Source organism: Protopterus annectens, chromosome 8.part0 (assembly GCF_019279795.1).
Source record: "Protopterus annectens isolate FY-2018-M chromosome 8.part0, PAN1.0, whole genome shotgun sequence".
NCBI lineage: Eukaryota > Metazoa > Chordata > Ceratodontiformes > Protopteridae > Protopterus > Protopterus annectens.
In genome coordinates, this window is record NC_056741.1 from 1,065,065,341 (window position 1) to 1,065,086,635 (window position 21,295).

Sequence of the window (21,295 nt, forward strand, 5' to 3'; positions counted from 1 at the left end):
GGGACTAGTAGTGAACATATGCCTGGGCTAGTCTACCGTATGCCTACCTAATATTCTGCTCTGCCTCTAACTTGGCACCAACATACACATGTTGCAGACACACACATTACACTCACACAGTGGCGCTGGCACCCTCAGGCGCTGCGCACGTACACATACTACGGCACTCACGGGGACGGTTGCACACAGTACCTACATGGACCGTGACACCGGCGGCAGTGTCTACCTCTCCCTTCATATCATCATACTATTACCGTGCATGTACTGTTACAGTACTGTGTTCTGTGGTCTTTCAGCCTCACGGTTATGCATAACGGTATGTTACACGTTCCATGGTTGGCGGTATCCTCTTATTTTGAACCTCCCGGATGTTCAGATTGTCGTTGCACTATGTATACTATATATGTACAGATATCGGGATACCTCTCAGTCACCTTATATCCCTCTAATTCCTGTCTTATCTGTATTATATATATGTATATGTGTACATATTTATTTATATATATATATATATATATATATATATATATTTATATATATATATATAAATATATACATATATATATATATATATATATATATATATATATATATATATATATATATTTATATGTATACATCTTGTGGTGACCGTGGCAGGCACACAGCAATGCCATATGCTGTAGGACTCACGTACTGTTCAGGTGTTGGCGTCACATGTTCCACTGGCTGTTGGGTTTACAGTGTTTGGGGGCTGCCTATGTTGGAGTCACACATAAGGCCACCCATACATTACACTTTACAGGTGGTCATGTTTGTGTGCCGTCCATTTCACTGTGTGTGCAGGTGGGGAGGTGTCAGTCCATGGGGCCTACGCTGTCAGAGTATGTGCTGTACGTTCCCTCTTTGCCAAGGTAGGCATATTGGGTACGCCTCCGTCTGCCTACTGGGGCTGGCACAGTGTGTTCCTGGTCCAGAACCCTCTGTGCCTGGACTGGCCTTGGCAGTTGTGGTTGGCTTTGTGGCCCTTCACCATTATGTCCCTGCAGCAGCTGCTTCCGCAGGATCATATTATGTAGCATGGCACATACTATGAATATGTGGGCACATGTGCCTGGAGAGTACTGCAAGGCTCCACCAGATGTATCCAAGCACCGGAACCGTGATTTCAGCATCCTGAACACACGCTCTATGATTATTCTAGTTTGTGCGTGTGCCTCATTATGGCATTCTTGCATGTGTGTGTGTGCATTTCTGATGGGAGTCATCATCCACGGCTCCAGTGCATAGCCAGCATCCCCCATGAGATGGCCTTGTGGGATGTCCCCCCCCTGACAAATACCTGGTACAGCTGTGAGGCATGCCAGATATGGGAGTTGTGGTAACTTCCAGGGCTGCCAGCACACACATCCATGATAATGCCCTGGGCATTGCACATGACCTGGCAATTGATGGAGTGGAATCCCTTGCGGTTTATGTAGTGTCTACCCTGCTCACCAGGTGGTGACTTGATTTGTATGTGCGTACAGTCTATCGCACCCAGTACCTCCGGGTATTGTGCCACACGGTGGAAGTGGCGCATATTGCTAGCCAACTCCTCCTGAGATCTGGGGAATTATATATGCTCATTGGCATGTGGTAACATGGCATCCAGGAACTGGTGTCGTACCCTGGATGCTGATGCCTGTGAGATGCCCATTATATCTCCAGTTGGCCTTTGAAAGGTACCTGTGGCCAGTATTTGCAAGCTTACACATACCTTTGTGTCCACTGGGATGGGTTCCCCTCTGTTGTTTCTTGTTCTCAGGCATGGCCGGCACAGCTCCACTATTTGCTGTAACATATCCCTGTCCACCCTGTAACGCTCCACTATCTCCTGGTCATGTAGCCCCTGGTAGGTTACCCTTGGTCTGAACACTCTCCTCCTCCTCCGAGGCCTGCGGTGGTTGTCCTCCACAACATTGTCTGTCTCTAACACATGCTGATGGATCACGGCCACGGCAGCACCCAACATGTACATTTTAAAAGTTCCCCGTGTGTTTACACCTATGGTGCGGCATTTGGGAATACACGGCTGTGTGTTGTGTGCATTCACACTTTATACTATTGTGCTGTGCACACTGATGATGTCATAGGGTGTGTTTGTACGGCCGTATCTAAGGGTTATCTTCCGTGTTTTACCGATGGAACTACAACGGTGTTGCCTTTGGTGTTGCATTACTCTTGCCTGTCATGGATTACCTTTCGACCTTCCCTTACTATTTCTGCACGTTGCACCTACCATTTTTCTGGCATGCATCCTGCAGAGCACTGTCATTTCTACTTTCATGGACATTGCATATCATGCGTTTTGTGTGCTACTGCCGTTGTGCTGCCTGTCCGCTTTGCTCTGCTGTGTCAGGTCTTCTATCTTTGCAGTCTGCTACCTCTCCTACTTTCTTTGCATTCATATGCCTCCCCTATCCCGTTTTGCAGGTTTCTGCATGCAGAGTTGTCAGCTGCCACTGATTGGCCTTCGTGGGTTGATTAGTGTTGATTGCTCATTAGTACTCCAATTACACTTCTTCCGCATTTCCTTATATTGTTCACATCACCTTCCTGTTTCCGATATTGTTTGCGGGGCGTGCGTCACATGACTAGGTTCCGGGAACGTTGACATCCTCGTACACATGCACTTTTGTGCGCATTGTGTGCTCTCAGCTAAACTATTACCCCACACCCCAGTCCTGCAGCTTTGATTTGCGATGTACAGCCCAGGTTTGCTGTGCTCCAATGTGCTTACTGCTGCGGTGGCACACCCCTCTGCAGATGTCATGTATTCCCTCTGAGCCACTCCTCGGTGTATTACCGCTGCACCGTTTGGTACAACCTTACTCCGGCGGGGAATTTGCGATTCAGTATTATCTGCCTCATTTGCATGGCATTGACTAGTAATTCATAGTTACCACGCCGAAGACTGCCGCGAGTCCTTGGCAACCCTTGCACCGTGGTTGTGGCATTCCATGCATACCATGGTGTATTATGCTGTGGACCTGATGTCTATTATGATGCTGTTTTATAACATTGTTATATTATTTCATTATGTTGCACCTTCCGCACACATGTCCTGCGGTTCTGATGTGAGTTACTGTGGACATGCCATTTAAGTTGTTATTTACGTGTTGTGCATGTTTTCTTTTGCCATTCTCTGTGTATTTTGCCATTGGCATATGGTAACAGTGTGATACCTGGGTGTGACACTCTTCCGTTACTCCGATGTTATGTTTGGGAAAATGTAAACCGTTTTTTTTTGGTTTACATTGCCGTGGGCTTATGCTACGCCTGCACCACTTCGTGAATCGCTATATGCCTTCATTTTCATGGTGACACACCGCACATGGGGTGTTTAGCATACCTACGCCGGGGGCTGTGCGGATCCGGCGCATGCCGGTAGTGAACGTGGAATTGGATCGTACCTGAATCACTCGGCGGCCATATTTGGCATTGTAACGCCTACGCTATGCATGCACCTGGCGCAAGGTTCATGAATCCTGGAGATTGTTTAATTTTAAACCAGCCTATTCATGGCAAACAATGTACACAGGGCCATAAAAGTGCATTTTAGTAGAGGAAGTACCCACCCACTCACACACTATTACTGATTAGATCAAATTGCATACACTGCCTATCTATTTGCAACCCACATTCCAAAATCAAGTATTAAGAAAAGCATAACATATACATAAAGAGATATGCATAAAAAAACTTTTAACTAAAGTCACTTTCGGCTAAGTAATGCAATAAAACCTTCATCATGTCTGTGACAAGAACTAAAATCAAGAAAAACACATAGCTATCTAACCATAAACATAATCAGTCTAGAACACTATAAATATAAAAATACATCTGTCTAATAATATCTAACAAATATCCATCTATTTGTATTAGTGTGCATAAAAAACTAAGTTATTATCAGCTGAGAAAAAATGTCAGTGTTTTGAAAACAAAAAAAAACAAAAAACCAAAAAACTATCATGACGGTTTTCACGTTTACGGCCCCAAAACATTTGTACAATGAAAACTAGTAGAAAAACACACAAAAACTACAGAAAACAATGGATGAAGTAAACTAGTAATGTGTAAAAGTTGACAGGTGTGTGCAGTAGTATGCATGAGCATCCACCAGTATGGTAAATGGGGGAATTATACCAATACTATATGGTAATAGCAGCATGAAAAAATGTTTTCTGAATTTGCCATTTAAATCTCTGGTGTGATGCAATAAATCTAATCAAAGCAGAATTGAAGTTAAAGTAACTAAACATATATATATATTTATATGTATTCTACACATCATTTTTATTATTATTTAGTATATAAAAATATTCCTCAAAAAGTTCTCTAGAAACCTTTACAGATCATGTGTCAACTTACGTAAATTCAACAGTCTTAGCAGAGCAATAGTAGTTAAGTCCTGTTTTTTTTAATGCATTTAACTTCAACTGCCAGCATAGTTCTTTTTTTTCCAATACAGCATTCACATCCCCTTCAAGCTTATCCATCTCCACACAGTGCAGAATGATAAATTTAAAATCAGAATGTCTGGGGTGTTCTAATAAGTAAATCCATGACTCCACTGCAAAAAGATACACAAGATAAATAGCCTGCTCCACAGGACAGCCAACAAGGAGAAGCATAAAATGGAGCAGAATAAAACGATAGCCAGCCATTATAAAAATAAAATATTTTAATGGAATCCAAATGTAAGCGCTTTCACAGTTACACAGACTGCTTCTTCAGACAATACTATTAGTCAAAAACCTTCATCCCTTGAATACAGTGCTTAACATTCAAGGTTGTATGACTGCTTACTTTTTATACATGAACCCAGAGTGATGGCCTAATGGGGAGTGCCTGATGTGGAACTTGATTACACACTGAGATCAGAGACCAGCAAGAAAGTAGGTAATGCCTGTGCCGAAAGATTTCTTCAAAATTTAAGAGATGATTGTAACCCACTTTTAAATGGGGAAACTGTTTCATTGAGTAACCAAACTGCAGAGGCACCTATTGATATAGCTTCACTAAACAATAAAATGCTGCAGCTTGGGAATATGTTAAAGTTAAAATGGCTGCAACTGCAAAGATATCATATGGAGGCAAACCTGAAGCTACAAATAGTTCCTAGAGGTCTCTGTATTTTTAAAATGACAACATATGGAGACAAATATACAGAACTATTAACGCTGTGGCAAAAAATGAACTTAGAGTTGAGTTTCAATAATATAAGACTTATAATTGATTTTTTAGACCAGAGGAGGCGTCATTGTGTCAGAAGGCTACCTCTCTTCAAAATGAGCTATATAGTGAATTTCCTATGGAATTAGTGGATGTGAAGCTTGGTGCTTTATTAGACTCATTCACTATTTTTGAGAGGAAACAGCCGTAGATCTAAATCAAGAAAACTGAGTGAGACAGAAATGATTTTAAAATGGCCATATGTTTACATGGCTGAGAGATGACAGAACAGAGAACAGCAGAGTACCTTATGGAAAAATATCTGCAACACAGGATACATTCTGTTCCAATACTGTAGTACCTGCATTAACACAAGACACTCTGAATATAGAACTTGCTACTGTCTCTGTATCCAACCAAACAGTGCATGCACTATTATTAGATTCCTTCAGCAGTTAATTCAATACAACAGCATGGGGCCAAAAGGAAAGAGACCAGTACAAAACACAGACAACAGGCTGAACTCAGTGAACATATGCTGCAGATACCTGCAATTGAAACTACAACCAGTAGGGGGAATTTTAACAACATGAATGATGGAAAACAGCAGCAGGTTTTTCATCCATTCCCTCTGCCTTCTTCTTCGTTCGGCTTTAAATAGTGTGGGGTCACCACAGCAGATCATCTGTCTGCTCATGATTGGCAGTGGAGTTTTATGGTGTTGAGTTGCCAGCCCACTGCTCAAACTTCCACAGAAGGCACACACACACTCACACCTAGGGCCAATTTTTTAGAGTGTCCAATCCACCTACTGCATGTCTTTGGGATGTGGGAGGAAACTGGAACACCCGGAGGAAACCCAAGCGACCACAGGGAGGATGTGCAGACTCTGCACAGAAGGCACCCCAGCCGAGAATCGAACCAGAGAACCTCTTGCTGTGAGGCGGCAACGCTAACTGCTGCCCCACCATGGCTGCCCTATGTCCAAGAAAAAGGGGAGCATATTTCACCGCTCCAGGAGTCGGAGCAGAACAATTTAAGGGCCAAGAGGTAACAGGAAATCAACCATCAGCACACACCAACTATAAAGAAAATGTGGATAGTCAAGGACAATCATTGATTTGGAACATTTTTAACAGAGTGTTAACTGAAACTGAAAAAGCAGTACTTGAAAAGGGCCTTTCTTTAATTCCTTCTCAGAAAGCAATGGTAACAGACTTTATTTTGGACTTAAAGTGCTTTATAAGGAATGTAATGTTAAAGCTGAACTTTGTAAATGGTAAATCTGATGAAAAGCTATTCCAGTTTAGCAAACCTAGTATTTACATTCCAGTAAATCATCCAGTGCTGGATGTTTTTGAAAAATTGTGCATAGAAGAGTTGTATAAAAACTGTGATGCAAGGAACGTACATATGACATATAAAAATCTGACTAAGTTAGAATATAAGGCACTTGTTGATTTACAAATAGATAACACCATTGTTATATGCCCAGCAGATAAGGGAGGTCCTGTAGTAGTAATGGATTGCCAACATTATGTTGCCAGTATGAGAAGAATGTTGATGGAGGATGGAGCTTATAAGCTGATTACACAAAGGGAAGTGGACAGTATAATAGAGTAAATAACATACTAGAAGAGAGTTTATTATCTAGAGCTATTGAGTACTCCCTATATAAGTATTTTAAAATAGAGGAACCTCTTATTCCAATCATACACGGTATACCCAAAATACACAAGCACCCCACCAACCCTCCTTTAAGACAGACAGCTTTGGGGAGAAATTGGTGCACAGAGTCAATTTCTATTTTTTTAGACAAAAAGTTTAAACCTTTATTAGAATATAGTTCTGCAATCTTATGTGACTCGAAACATTTTCTGAGAGATTTATATGTTTTCTTTAGGGACCTAGCCAGCATGGCTGACCTCATTCTGGCAAATCTAGATGTCCAGTCATTATTTACAAAAATACCTAATGAAAGTGGAATCACTATGTTACAATACTTGGTTAAGCATAGTAAGTATGATACTAAGTGTATAGATTTATTATGTCTCCTTATGGAGACAGTTTTGGAAAACAATATATTTATGTCTGAAAAGCAGTGGTGGCTGGTGACTTCAAATCGAAAGGGGGCTGCAGGAGATAGCTGAATAGGTGCGGCCAATGGGAAGGGGTGCGGCCAACTAGAAAGGGGAGGAGCTATGCTCAAAACCACAAAAACTGGAACTTTAATTAAATATGCTGCCCTGGGTACCAAACCATCATTATGAGAGTCCAATTAAGACAAAATGAAGTGTAGACGAAAAAAAAATATTTCAATGCATTGGCTGCATGACAGCTTACTTAATATCTGGATGGAAACAAAAAGGTTGTGAGGCATGAAAAAATAAATTACTTTTTAAATACATTACTGGAATGCCAGTCAAAATCAAGTACAAAAAAAAACAAGCAGCACTCATCTCAAACCACTTCTGCTTACACTGCAGTTCTAATTATAATTTATATTCAGCTTTATAAAAAGTACCAAGTAACATGCTGAAAGTAGCAATGATACCCCCCACTTATAAAAATATTTCTTATCCAAAAAGACCTGCTGCCTGACAACTATCTACTTGTTTCATTGGGAAAACATGATCAAAGTAAAAAATGAACAGCAAACAAGAAAGAAGCTCAAGATAAATTGCTTAAAGGATTACTGCACAGGTTATGGACCACACATGATAGATTGGCATTCTGTTTAGTTAATGGGTAAAGCCTGCAAAGATGACTGCAAGGTTTCAACAAAGGTAATGAGCTTCTTAAAATACTGTAATCCTATCCTTTATTACAAATACTGTCATATGCATTTCAATACCCAAGGCTTATACATTATCTAGTTTTCAAGTATTATCTGCATGGCAACAACAAAAAGGCTTTCTATGTTGGTAATTCTTTAACAGTAAGCTTACTTGCATCTTACAATCTCAGACAAGCTTACCTGATGGTCATGAAATCATTGCTACTTAAACATAGAGCAACAGGCACTTTCTGAATAATAAGAAGCATAATCAACAGAATAAAAATATGACAGAAAACCAGAACATTCTGCAAAGTCAAGCAAGACAGATGAAAAGCCAATGTTGTGCTTATGTCTACCTTGGATGGGGGGGGGGGTGATACTCTGCACACTTACACTGCATAAACTGCTCTTTGCCTTGCTCGGACGCATGCAGAGTCACTAAATGGGGGAGTGGGGTGCAACAAGTATGTCACAACTTGAAATGTCTCTGGCTGACTGCAAAGGCCTTGACACATTTGTCATACCTCGCAACCTCAGAGCAAGAAATCTGGACAAAGTCAGGCCCAAAATTAAGGACACTATTTAAATATTGCTCTTATAAACTTTCTAATAGCATAGTAGGTCTTGCATTAGTATGACTTTTTTGAAGGGTATGAAATCTGAAACTCAAATGTCTGTCATTATTTTCTTACTTCAGTGTTTAATGATTTGCCACTAATTTGCCAGAAAACCACAATTTTATGAAAAATGGACCAAAAATGTGATGCAAAAATATAAAATAGCCACACAATACAGCTGGAACCTGTCAAAGAAGGGACATGTTTTAATATTAGCACTGTTAGCTTGAGCAGCTGACAAAATAAACAAATCTACTTGCATTTCTGAAATAAAAGTAATTTATAACTCTGATTATTACAGTTATTTATTAATTGTAAACCCTCCGTGATTTCTTCCAAAACTGACATTTTGCAGAGGGATTAGAGGGAGAGCAACATTTTGAGCCAAAATCAAGGACAGTTGAGAGGTTTGGATATGCCCAATTCTATAAAGCAATCTGCACATACCTTTCAACCTGTTAATGCAGGAAATCTGGACAAGGCCAAATATATTGGGGGAACATACAAACAGTACTAAAAATTGTTCCTGTAAAAACCTAGTAGATAGAACAAGTCTTGCTTTAGCATGCATTTTTCTGAAGGCTATGAAGTCTGAAACTCAATGTCTGTCATTATTTAGTGACTTAATTCCTAAATGATTTGCCAGAAAACCACACATTTTATGAGGAACAAACCAAAAAGAAGAAGCAACAATCTATTCATTCTGTGAAAATCTGGACAGTTGGGAGGTATAGTTCAACTGAGCTGGGGCTGTCTGAGTTTGCCATCCTTCCCCCTCACAAAATCATGGTCAAATGGAGCCACCCCCTGCAGCCATTCCAATGTCCAATTACTTGGCTATCTCACCCCATTTACCATAAACACTGCAATGTGCATACTGCTTTACTTCTACGATGATTTGGATTTCAATTGAAAGATTTATTTTGTATTTTACAGCACAAACACTAAAACATCTGCTAAACAAAGCAATGCAGTCTCACAATGAAAATAGACTTAGCGTTAAAACTCTGCCCTTGAAACTCACATTCATTGAAACAGCAGTGAAATCCACATTCAAAGAAAATACATTTGGGTAGTATAAAGATCAACTCTGGGCTGCTTTCAAATGATAGGCCCCTTGCACACAAAATATACATGTGTTGTGTGATACACCTTCCTGGCTGTATTAAATTATATTTCTTGTATTATATAGTGCAGTTGTTAGAGGGCATTTTAAATTTAGTGTTTTGAACATTTTTCCAGTAAACAATTAAACAAAATGCATGCACCAATAATGACAAAACTGCCCAATTGAGAACATTTCTATTGTAAAAAAAGTCTACTCAAACTTATACAATCCACCAGTATCAGTAAATATGCACAATCTCTGCAGAAGTAAGCCATCTAAGTAATTCCACATTAAAGAGATCTGTAACTAATGAAGAGGGTGCAGCTAGCAAACAATTTTATATTTCATTGTTTCATCTACAAATAAAGTGTCTGTTGCCCCTGAGGAATAAATTGCCTATATTACATAAAAGAATGATAAGCTAGTAATATTGCAATAAGAAATGGATGGCAAACTGATAACAGGTTCATAGTTAGTATTTTTGCCAAAGAGGACATTCTCAGTACAGCAGCATCCACCCCTTGTGGGAGTAGAACCCACAGTCTTCTGCATCAAAAGCAAGTACACAACCTGTTGTGCTAGTAACAATTCAAGTTGACTCAGCATAAGCAGCACTAAACTTCTCTTCCCCTGCAGCTCTCAGCTCCTTCTAAAATCTACTCAATACTCAACTGTATCTCAACTTTGCAGCACAAGAAATCTGGAAAAAGCCAAAATTTATTGGGGGACAAAAGCCCAAAAACCAGGGATACATTAAATATTGCTTGTATAATCTTGGAAAGTTGCTAGAATAAAATGCTGTGTTACTACTATACATTTTACTCCCCAGTCCTGAACCCAGGTCCCTGTGCAAAAAGTCAGAGCAACATACCACTATGCCAAATCAGCTGCTTTGTAAAAGAGAGGAAGACTGAAACTTAAATGGCTATCATTTAGTGAATTCGGTTCTCACCATAGCTATCAATCTCTTAGCACAAAACACCTGGACAAACAAACACAGTAATGGGAAGAATACAGCCCTCAAACATATTAATTGAATTCAGTTCTTGCCATAGCTGTCAACCTCAGCACAAAAAACCTGGATGAAGCCAATAATGGGTGAATACAGTCCCACAAATAGGGACAAATTTCAAATATTCATCTTATACACTTAGAAAATTGCTAGAATAAAAGGTTTTGTGTTACTATGTACTTTCTGAAGAATATGAAGTCTGAAATCTAAATGCCTGTCAATTTTATTTAACATTTGTTAACCAGGAAAGTCTGACGTAACAAAAAACAATTTTCAGCAGATGCCCGGGAAGAAATAATGCAGACACATGTCTGTGTAACATGAGAACAAACCCACACAAACATAGAGAGGACATGCAGACTCCACACAGAAGGCACCACAGCCTCGAATCAAACCTGAGAACTTGTAGCTGTGAGGCAACAATGCTACCACTGCACCATCAAATATCTCAGAATTTAAGTATTCAGAAACCATACATGTTATGAGGAACAGAACAGAACAAAATATGAGGCAAAAATCTGCAATATTTCATAAATGGTGGTGGGTAGGGGAATTCAGGCTCTTGTTGCCTGCACTCAAGGTACAGGTTTCAAGCCTGATCTCTAACAACCACCAGGTTTACATGTTCAATATCTAGCCACTGCAACTGGGGTATACACACACACTCAGCCATATGATGGAATAGTCCACTCAGTGATTCTCATGTCTTCACATTTAATCTAAAGAAAGTATCCTCCCAATTTCAAGTGCCAAACCACCAGCAATGTACTAAAAAGAAATGTGAACTACTCAAGCTCCAGGACACTAATGTGAAAGACTATTTACCCACCACTACAATGCCTCCCCACCAATGGGAAGATGACTATCTGCTCAATACAGACTCCTGTACCAAGGCAGGTTTTCATGTTGAAAGGCCCTTGAAAAATCAAGACTAAACCAATGTTCAGCAACCCAATAAAATACGACTTTCAACCTTTGGGGATTCTTCAGTTTACTGACAAAGATTTCAGACCCTTACACACACGCACACCTTTTGTTAATGTGTATAAAATCTTGCATGAGGCATTACAATAGGTACAGCCATTAGGCCTAGGATATTCAATGAGGCATGTGTTATGTGCTGAAAGCAAGCAAAGCTTAGTGGTTTCTCAACCCCCACACCCTTGACATGGATACACGTAAGATCCATAGAACATGCTGTGACTCACAAGAAATGGAACTCTTGCTCACTCCACATAAGACTTGAGAGATAATGAATTAAATGTGTGGAACACTGGTTTCTAAACAGATCCGGGTTACTGGCACTCAAATCTAATGCATCCAAAAATTTGAACCCAGCTACAAGAAACAAGGACTGGCATGAAAAACACCTCCGCTCTCCATACAAACATTACCTAGTGGCCAACCCTCTTACCTCTACAATGCACCTTCCAAGGATCCAGGTTAGCAAGTGAGAACAAAAGGATACTTTTACAAAGGAAGCATATTAAGAGCACTCCCAATTTCAATCTGCAAGGCTGCACAATACATTCTGTAGCATGTACAGCATCCCTCTCCACTATATACAAGCAGGGAATAGTCTTGAGAAATGCCATCTGCTGCTGTAGGACACACATTTACAAGCACCGAGTGATATTACGTGCAATGCCATGAACCACTACACTTTAAGTGCTCAACTTTTAAAATGCTAGTGTGCTCTTCAGAAACGCTTGAGTCCAATTCCTTTAGGAATATGACATGTAAATTGATCAATTGTATGTCAAATTAACCCTAAAGCTACAAAACAGGTTTCAAAAAGTGTAAAAATTCCATACAGGAATGGAAATTAAGACTCCAAGCCTTGTATGTAATTTGTAAAATACTCACAATAATCCTAAATTGTGAATCCAGGAAGCAGCACTGCTAAATGAGACTGCTGGGAGACTGTACTGTAGTGATATCCAAATAAAGTATTGATCTTGAATTTATTTGCCAAACTCAGATATTCCCAATGTGTCACATGGGCCTGAAGAATCATTCTGAAAATTGATACATTGGAGAAATTATAAGACTACTTACAAATATGTTCTTTACTAGATAAAAATCAGTGATCCCACTTACAGCTTTCAAAACTACATATGCGATGTTCACACCCTCATTTTATTCAACCAGAAAAGCTTTTTACAAGGTGCCAGGTTTTCAACATTGTTGATTGGTTCAGTTTAATTCCTGCCAATAACTTTATAAGTCTTCTGTTAGAAGCTCAGAACAGAACATTTGCCAGTGATGATCTGGTTTACACATAATAGTGTAGTTACACAGCCTTCTAAGGCAGGCATGCTGAATACCCTTAAGTTTCATCCCTGCAGAACACAACAGATGTAAGCAAGCAAAACTCCTCTTCCTTTCCTATCATGCAAATGCTCCGCAGTTAACATGTTTAGTATTCACTCAAGATCACTGTGGCCAGAAAGTGAAGTTTACTTGTGTTGTGTGTTTTTTAGAACATCCCCATAGGTGATCCCCACTGAATTTCCAACTCCATTAACTGCAATCCCTGGAAGAGAGACTGAGCAGGATTCACAATCAAAATGATCTTGAAGTAGCATGGCTACAATGACAAGTCAGAGGTAAAAGAAAATAAATGACATCACCCCCCAACTGAAAATCATTTAATGTTACCCTGGTAGGTAAATTAGAGACAATGGCATTACACACCCTTAAACGCATGCCCTAATCTCAAGCAAATTTTTACACCTACTTAAAATGACAGCCTTCCAATAATTGCTTTCAGTGCCCCTGCAGGCAGTCTTTAACTCTTGCGCAATACTTGTCTAATGCATACTGCTTCAAAACCTCTCTCTCTCTTTCTCTAGCTGCACCATTGAGAATAAAAACAATTGTGAACTATATAGCAAGGGGTGCACACACACACACACACACACACACACACACACACACACACACACACACACACACACACACCTACCTTGTAACTGACATACATAATCAATGTCCAAGCCAGTCCCTGCAGCAACGAAGCCAGCCAAAAAGGTCCCTGAATCAAAGTCCAAGCAGTCCCTGCAGCAGTAAATCCCATGAAAGTACAATTGTCCATCAGCAATGAATACCTGCATGAATACATAATCCAATGGTCCCTGCAGCAGTAAATCCCGTGAGCGAGAGTAGAGTCCTTCGTGCGACGAGAGTACCAGCCTGTGGACGTTGCAGTCCGATCCCCTTCCAGTCTATGCAGTTACAACTGCATAGACTTCTGGGATATTTGAAGGTACTTGCTGTCTTCTAAATCCAGACTGCTGGTGAGACAGTCTGGAGTCTGTGCGCATGCTCCGGACTGGTTCACCAGCAGTCTGGATATTGGGAAATGCATGTGCGCATGAGCGATGTTCCGTGAGTTCGCATTTTTTCTTTGTTTTAATTTTATTTATTTATTATTTTAATTTTATTTATTTATTTTATTTATTTGTTTTTACAGCTAGGAGGGCTGCAGTCCTGCAGTCCAATAGCATGAGCCGCCCCTGCTGAAAAGGACATCTATTTACAAGTGGATGGCGTAGCTATGGGCACATCCTGTACAAGTAGCTAAGCCAACCTGGTGATGGACACTTGGGAGCAAGGGTGCACAATGGAGGGACCATACAGGGAACAAATATGCTTCTACTGATGGTTTGTAGATGACCTGTTTTTAATATGGAGAGTCACAAAGTAGAGTTGGAGGCTTTTAACTTTTATATTAATGTTGTCACATCCTTTTTGAAATTTACCATGGAATATGCCTATGAGCAGATATCCTATGTGGACACAAGTGTGTCCAAGTCCCAAATAGTGGATGCTAGCACCAAAGTGCATAGGAAAACATGTTACAGAAACAACCTACTACATTGAAGTAGTATGCATCCCCCATATGCATTTGATAATATAGTAATAGAAAACAGTGTAAGAAATTTCTCTGTGTGGAAGATTTTCAGTCCATATATTTCTAGTTATTGACTGTATATTAATCAGATCAGACAATAGTAGTAGAAGTAGTGAACTTAAACCCGTCTTAAGTCAAAACAAAACAAAACAAAAATAATAGAAAATGTATAATTGTACAGCATTACTAAGTATTCAAAAGTAATCCAAGCAAGGCAGGCAGTCTGTTTCCAGTCGAAAATCCTTTATTAAGTACACAGACAAGTGATCCAAGTAAAACAAAAATAGAGTAATAATTTCCTCACAAGCTTTCTAAATATATATATATACTTTTTATCAGGCATGGAAGTGGTTTATTGTGCTATAATACAAAGTGTTATTGGAACACATGTTAAATTCACATCCCTTCCCCCATCAGTGTAACATTCGAGCTGGTCCTGCCCTGCTTAGTAGCTGTCATAATAATATATAACCCTTATGTACTTTAAATAAAATTTATAATGATGTGGTACCTCTTATTTAACCAGATTATTAAGTAGATAAATTCTCCAAGCTGCAAGGTGTCACCTTCCCATACAATAAAGATGTCATCAATAAAACATAAATAGCATGTGATATGCTGCATGTAGTCTGTGTTGTTTAACACAAAGTCTTCCTCCCATTTGCCCAAGGCTATGTTATGCTGGGAGCCATGGCGGTCCCCATTGCTATGCCAGTTTTTTGTTTGTAGTGTTTGCCATTGAAAGTAAAGAAATTGACGTCCAGTACAAGATTAATGAGCTTGCTTAACTTTTGCAGTTGTGTCTGTGTACCCTGATTATGTTTCTTAAAAGACTCTATAGTTGCTGTTATACAGTAATTGTGAGGGAGCACTGTGTACAAGGATTCCACATCAATAGTTAATAAAATACTGTCAGCTTTCACTGTGATGTTTTTTATTTTCCTCAGAAAATCCATTGAATCTCTTATGTATGACTTATTCTTTTCTGCTAGAGGTTTCAGCAAGTAATCAAGGTAAATGGCTGTGGCTTCAGTAAGGGAACCTCCACTTGCTACCACCAGTCTATAAGGTGGGTCTTCTCTGTTCTTGTGTGGCAACACACTTTTTTCCTCTTCAGTCAGTGCTTTAACAGAGTGGTTCCAAGGAACCAGCCACAATAACAGGTACAATAACAACAATAACAGGAGCCACAATAACAGGTTTTCCACTTATCTGGAACCACTCTGTTAAAGCACTAACTGAAGATGAAAAAAGTGTGTTGTCCAAAGGACTTACTTTTGTACCAAGCTAAAATAGATGATAATATCACCGTTTTCCAAAGTGTCTTCAGGCAAAGCAGGACAGCGTATTATTCAAAGTATAATACCATCGGACACACCACGAGAAGTGTAAAAAGTCTTCTTTTATTCAGACAGCATAAAAAACAGAACAAGATAAGCGCTTTCGCATGCTGGATGCACGCTTCCTCAGATCTCATTAAACAACAGATACAACTTCATTCAAATAGTAAACACCAGCCAATGAAAACACATTATCAATTAAAAACCAATTTCAAATTAATCTAATTCAGTTCATTAATTGCTAAAAGATAAATTACTTCATTGAACAATATGTTAATGTAACCTAAATCGCAACCCTGTTGCAATTCAAAACAGCAACTGGATATAAAACCTAATTTAAGGGTTGTCTCAAGTGAACATTCATATTATTCAACTTATACGATGTTCATTCTAGAACATCAACAAATACATTTCAATTCTGGTGCTAAAATTTAAACACAGAAAAGATGTATAAACTAGACTGTTCATTAAAATCCTTTCTGTGATGTCATATTGACCTGTTGAAACGCTAAAACAGCTCGCTTCAACCAAGATACATCTCCGTAGATGCTGTATGGAACTGGCGCTTTTGTTTTGTGCAGCCATCTCTGTATTTATCAGAGCAAATTGTTTAGACACTAAAAAATATGCATACAAATATATATATATTTTAAATCTAAAACAGCTCTAATATCTAAGCTGATACAAATGGCATCAGTGTATTGCTAATATAAAAAAGCAACTATACAATTTATAAACTAAAGCACTTTAAAGTCATAATGACATACTTGCATATTGATAGTAAACAAATAAACACTCAAGATTCTCTTTTGAGCTGTGTACCCCTATAACCAGGCAAGAATATAATCCTGAATTCTTTTAAGATCTTTAAATATTAAGCCTGTATTCAACGCTGGTATAAGGAATGTACAACACTGTAAAAAAATTCGACTAGCATGCGCTAGTGAATAAAATAAAATAAAATTACTCAATATATAATCTCTCATAAAACATGAGTGTATGAGAAGTCAATTATTAAAAATATGAGCAATATCAATGTTAACAAACACCTATGTTAAAAAATATATTGTATTAATTAAAACCTGTAATACAATTAACACTCAAAATTGCGTGAATACTATAAATATTTAATATTTGGAATTCATCAAATATTATTAACATTCAATGCTTTCTGTCTGATAAAGGCATCAACTCACTGGACCTAAGACTAATAATGTCCGCATCCTGATAACTGCTGGTAATAATATAATAATAGCGTTAGTGACTACGTCTATGGAGCTAAGAGTTACAATATTCTTGGATTTTGTCAATTGCAAACTAAAGCAAAATTAATGAATGTATCAATGTATCTGCAAAAATTTTGTAAATAAATGCAGATAGTTTACCTGAACATGGACAGTCTGTTAAACAGACCTACAGTACCTTATAACTGTTAAGCATAGGAAGGAAATCAGAAAATTTCACCTCCATTAGTTGTCTGACTAAAATCAATACAATAATAAGGTAATCATAAAACCTTCATGTGCTTATTAAATATGTCTCAAAATAAGAACATTTGCCCATCTAAATAAGAAACTGACATCTGATTCACAATGTATTCCTCTCTTTCAATAAAGGTTTCAGTGAGATGTAATTGTTGATACCAGGATCTCTGTTCATGTTCAGGTCAACTATTTGCATTTATTTACAAAATTTTTGCAGATACATTGATATATTCATTCATTTTGCTTTAGTTTGCAATTGACAAAATCCAAGAATATTGTAACTCTTAGCTCCATAGACGTAGTCACTAACGCTATTATTATATTATTACCAGCAGTTATCAGGATGCGGACATTATTAGTCTTAGGTCCAGTGAGTTGATGCCTTTATCAGACAGAAAGCATTGAATGTTAATAATATTTGATGAATTCCAAATATTAAATATTTATAGTATTCACGCAATTTTGAGTGTTAATTGTATTACAGGTTTTAATTAATACAATATATTTTTAACATAGGTGTTTGTTAACATTGATATTGCATATTTTAATAATTGACTTCTCATACACTCATGTTTTATGAGAGATTATATATTGAGTAATTTTATTTTATTCACTGGCATGCTATCGAATTTTTACAGTGTTGCATTCCTTATACCAGCTGAATACAGGCTTAATATTTAAAGATCTTAAAGAATTCAGGATTATATTCTGCCTGGTTATAGGTACACAAAAGAGAATCTTGAGTGTTATTTGTTTACTATCAATATGCAAGTATGTCATTATGACTTTAAAGTGCTTTAGTTTATAAATTGTATAGTTGCTTTTTATATTAGCAATACACTCGATGCCATTTGTATCAGCTTAGATATTAGAGCTGTTTTAGATTTAAAATATATATATATTTGTATGCATATTTTTAGTGTCTAAACAATTTGCTCTGATAAATACAGAGATGGCTGCACAAACAAAGCCAGTTCCATAGAGCATCTACGAGATGTATCTTGGTTGCTGGCTGTTTTAGCTTCAACAGGTCAATATGACATCACAGAAAGGATTTTAATGAACAGTCTAGTTTATACATCTTTCTGTGTTTAAATTTTAGCACCAGAATTGAAATGTATTTGTTGATGTTCTAGAATGAACATCGTAAGTTGAATAATATGAATGTTCACTGAGACAACCTTAAATTAGGTTTTATATCCAGTTGCTGTTTTGAATTGCAACAGGGTTACATTTAGGTTACATTAACATATTGTTCAATGAAGTAATTTATCTTTTAGCAATTAATGAACTGAATTAGATTAATTTGAAATTGGTTTTTAATTGATAATGTGTTTTCATTGGCTGGTGTTTACTATTTGAATGAAGTTGTATCTGTTGTTTAATGAGATCTGAGGAAGCATGCATTCAGCACGCGAAAGCGCTTATCTTGTTCAGTTTTTTATGCTGTCTGAATAAAAGAAGACTTTTTACACTTCTCGTGGTGTGTCCGATGGTATTATACTTTGAATAATATGCTGTCCTGCTTTGCCTGAAGACACTTTGGAAAACGGTGATATTATCATCTATTTTGTCTTATTACTTTTTGTATCACCGCTTTCACGCTATGGAGAAGGGAGACATTGAATTGGGTTACAATCCTACCAGACTTTCCGAGATGCCGAATATAGAAGCTTTCATGCCAGTAACTAATAATCCACTACTAGCAATGGATTTTCAAGATATGGTGAGCACGTTATCTACTCCTAGTATGCAAGATGTCAATTTAACGGAATTTCATGAATCAGTGAAAGAGTTGGAGAATAACTTATTTAAAATACAGAGACTATCATGGCAAAAAAAACATCTACAGGCGTGCATACATTTTAATGTTGTACCGAGGGGAATGCGCGTGCTGTGTATGCCGACTTATGGCCAACTTTATCCTGATCTGTTAAAAAAATGGCAAGACCTGAACTTGGAAGTAAGTTTTAAAAATATAAACTTACTACTTGAGTACTTTGATCCTATTGAACAAAATTTAAGATTGAGAACGGATGAACTGTACCGAAACATAACAGAGCATTTCAGAACAGATTTTTGTACAAGGAAACTCAATCAAGTACTGTTGTAAATAAATAGCTATAGTGATAAGCTCAGAATGGTCAAACAACGTAAAATTAGCAGAGATGTAGAAGATTTCAGAACTGGCAACATCTTTGTTTGGCCCAGATTTCATGACTCTAACAATACCAGATCTAGTCACAACACTCATTTACGTCAGGTTGAGCCTGAAACCGGAAGTCAAGAAGTTTTGAATTTGGCGCCTTTGTCAACGAACATGACGGGTTCAGCTGAAACCAGTACAGGAAGAAGACAACCAACCGGAGAAGCTCAGGACATCAATACACCGCCTCCTAACCAACTAGCGCTCCTTCCAGCAGAAGAACCTGAGAGAACAGGAGCGGTTAGACGCACTAACGTCTTTTTCAACAAATTACCTGAAGCTCCTTTTCCAATCAGGTCAGAACGCCGTCTCAGAGGGAGATCCACGAGCAGAGGCCCCAGGAAACGGAAAAACTCACAGGACAGGTACGGGCCACAGAAAAAGCAACTATATTGACTGATTTGGTCTTTAACTTTTCTGATCTTGTTTTATCACCATCTGACTGCTCTCTTTTGAATCGAGGATTGAGTTTCATCCCTTCTCAATCGAGTGTACAGACTGAGACTCTTTCTGATTTGAGATTGTTTGCCAGGAATATAGCTTTAAAAATGTTTTTTGCTAATCATAAATCTAGAACTGTTGCTTTTGAGAATCAGCCAACTCTCAGGTTTAAGCGCAAGAGCATGTTCAGCCCTCCACTCCCACACATGGTTGAATGTTTTGTGAAGTCATGCGAAGCTGATATATATACATTTTATTCTTCCAGACAGGTTATTAATAAATACTGCAATTTAAATAAATCACAGTTAAACTCACTTCAAATGCTTAGTAATCACTCGAGCGTTATCATAACAGCAGCAGACAAGGGAGGGGGGGTTGTACTATTAAATAGATCTGAATACAACAATAACATTGAGAATTCTTTGTTGGATGGTACTTATCAAGAACTTGATTTAGGACAAGTGGTCAATATTGTCAGCAATATTAATGCCAATTTATATGATCTACTCATGTGTCGTCAGGTTAGTTTAGAAATGTATGAATTCCTAAACATAGAAGAACCTCTCATACCAGCTTTGAAAGGCCTACCTAAAATACACAAGGGCATTAGACCGATACCAATGCGACCAATAGTGGCAGGGAGGCAATGGGCTACTTACAATATCTCAATTTTCATAGAGAAAATGTTGAGACCCATTGTGGATAGAGTAGACACCATTTTAAAAGACACTCAACATTTATTAAGTGACATTGAGCAATTTAATAGAAACAATTCTGATTCAGTGACCTTAGTCACCTTAGATGTCCGTAATCTATTCACCTGCATACCCAATGAATATGGTATGCAGGCGATTAGAGAAGTCATGGTGACTGAAAGTGAGTTTTCTACTGACAGACAGATTCTGATTAGCCAGTTGCTTGATATAGTGTTGAACAACAACGTCTTTATTTTTAATCAGAGATACTATTTGCAGACATGGGGTGTCGCCATGGGCACCCCATGTGCAAATTCTTATGCCAATTTGGTATTACATTCTTGGGAAAACAACTTTTTTATTTAATAATGCATGGATGAATAAGATAAGTCTTTATAGGAGATTTGTGGACGATGTCATATTGTTTTGGAAAGGAACCACAGAAGAGTTGAAAGATTTTGTTAATTACTTAGAATCTACGACAGACTTCCTTAGGTTTAC

The 21,295-nt window shown here is 38.2% G+C and overlaps 1 protein-coding gene across 2 annotated transcripts in view; it reads right to left on the minus strand.

Annotated features, from left to right (window-relative positions):
- The window catches only part of LOC122809219, a 633,651-nt gene that overhangs the window by 383,152 nt on the left and 229,204 nt on the right, over window positions 1-21,295 (minus strand). The gene's annotated exons all lie outside the window — the stretch shown is intronic.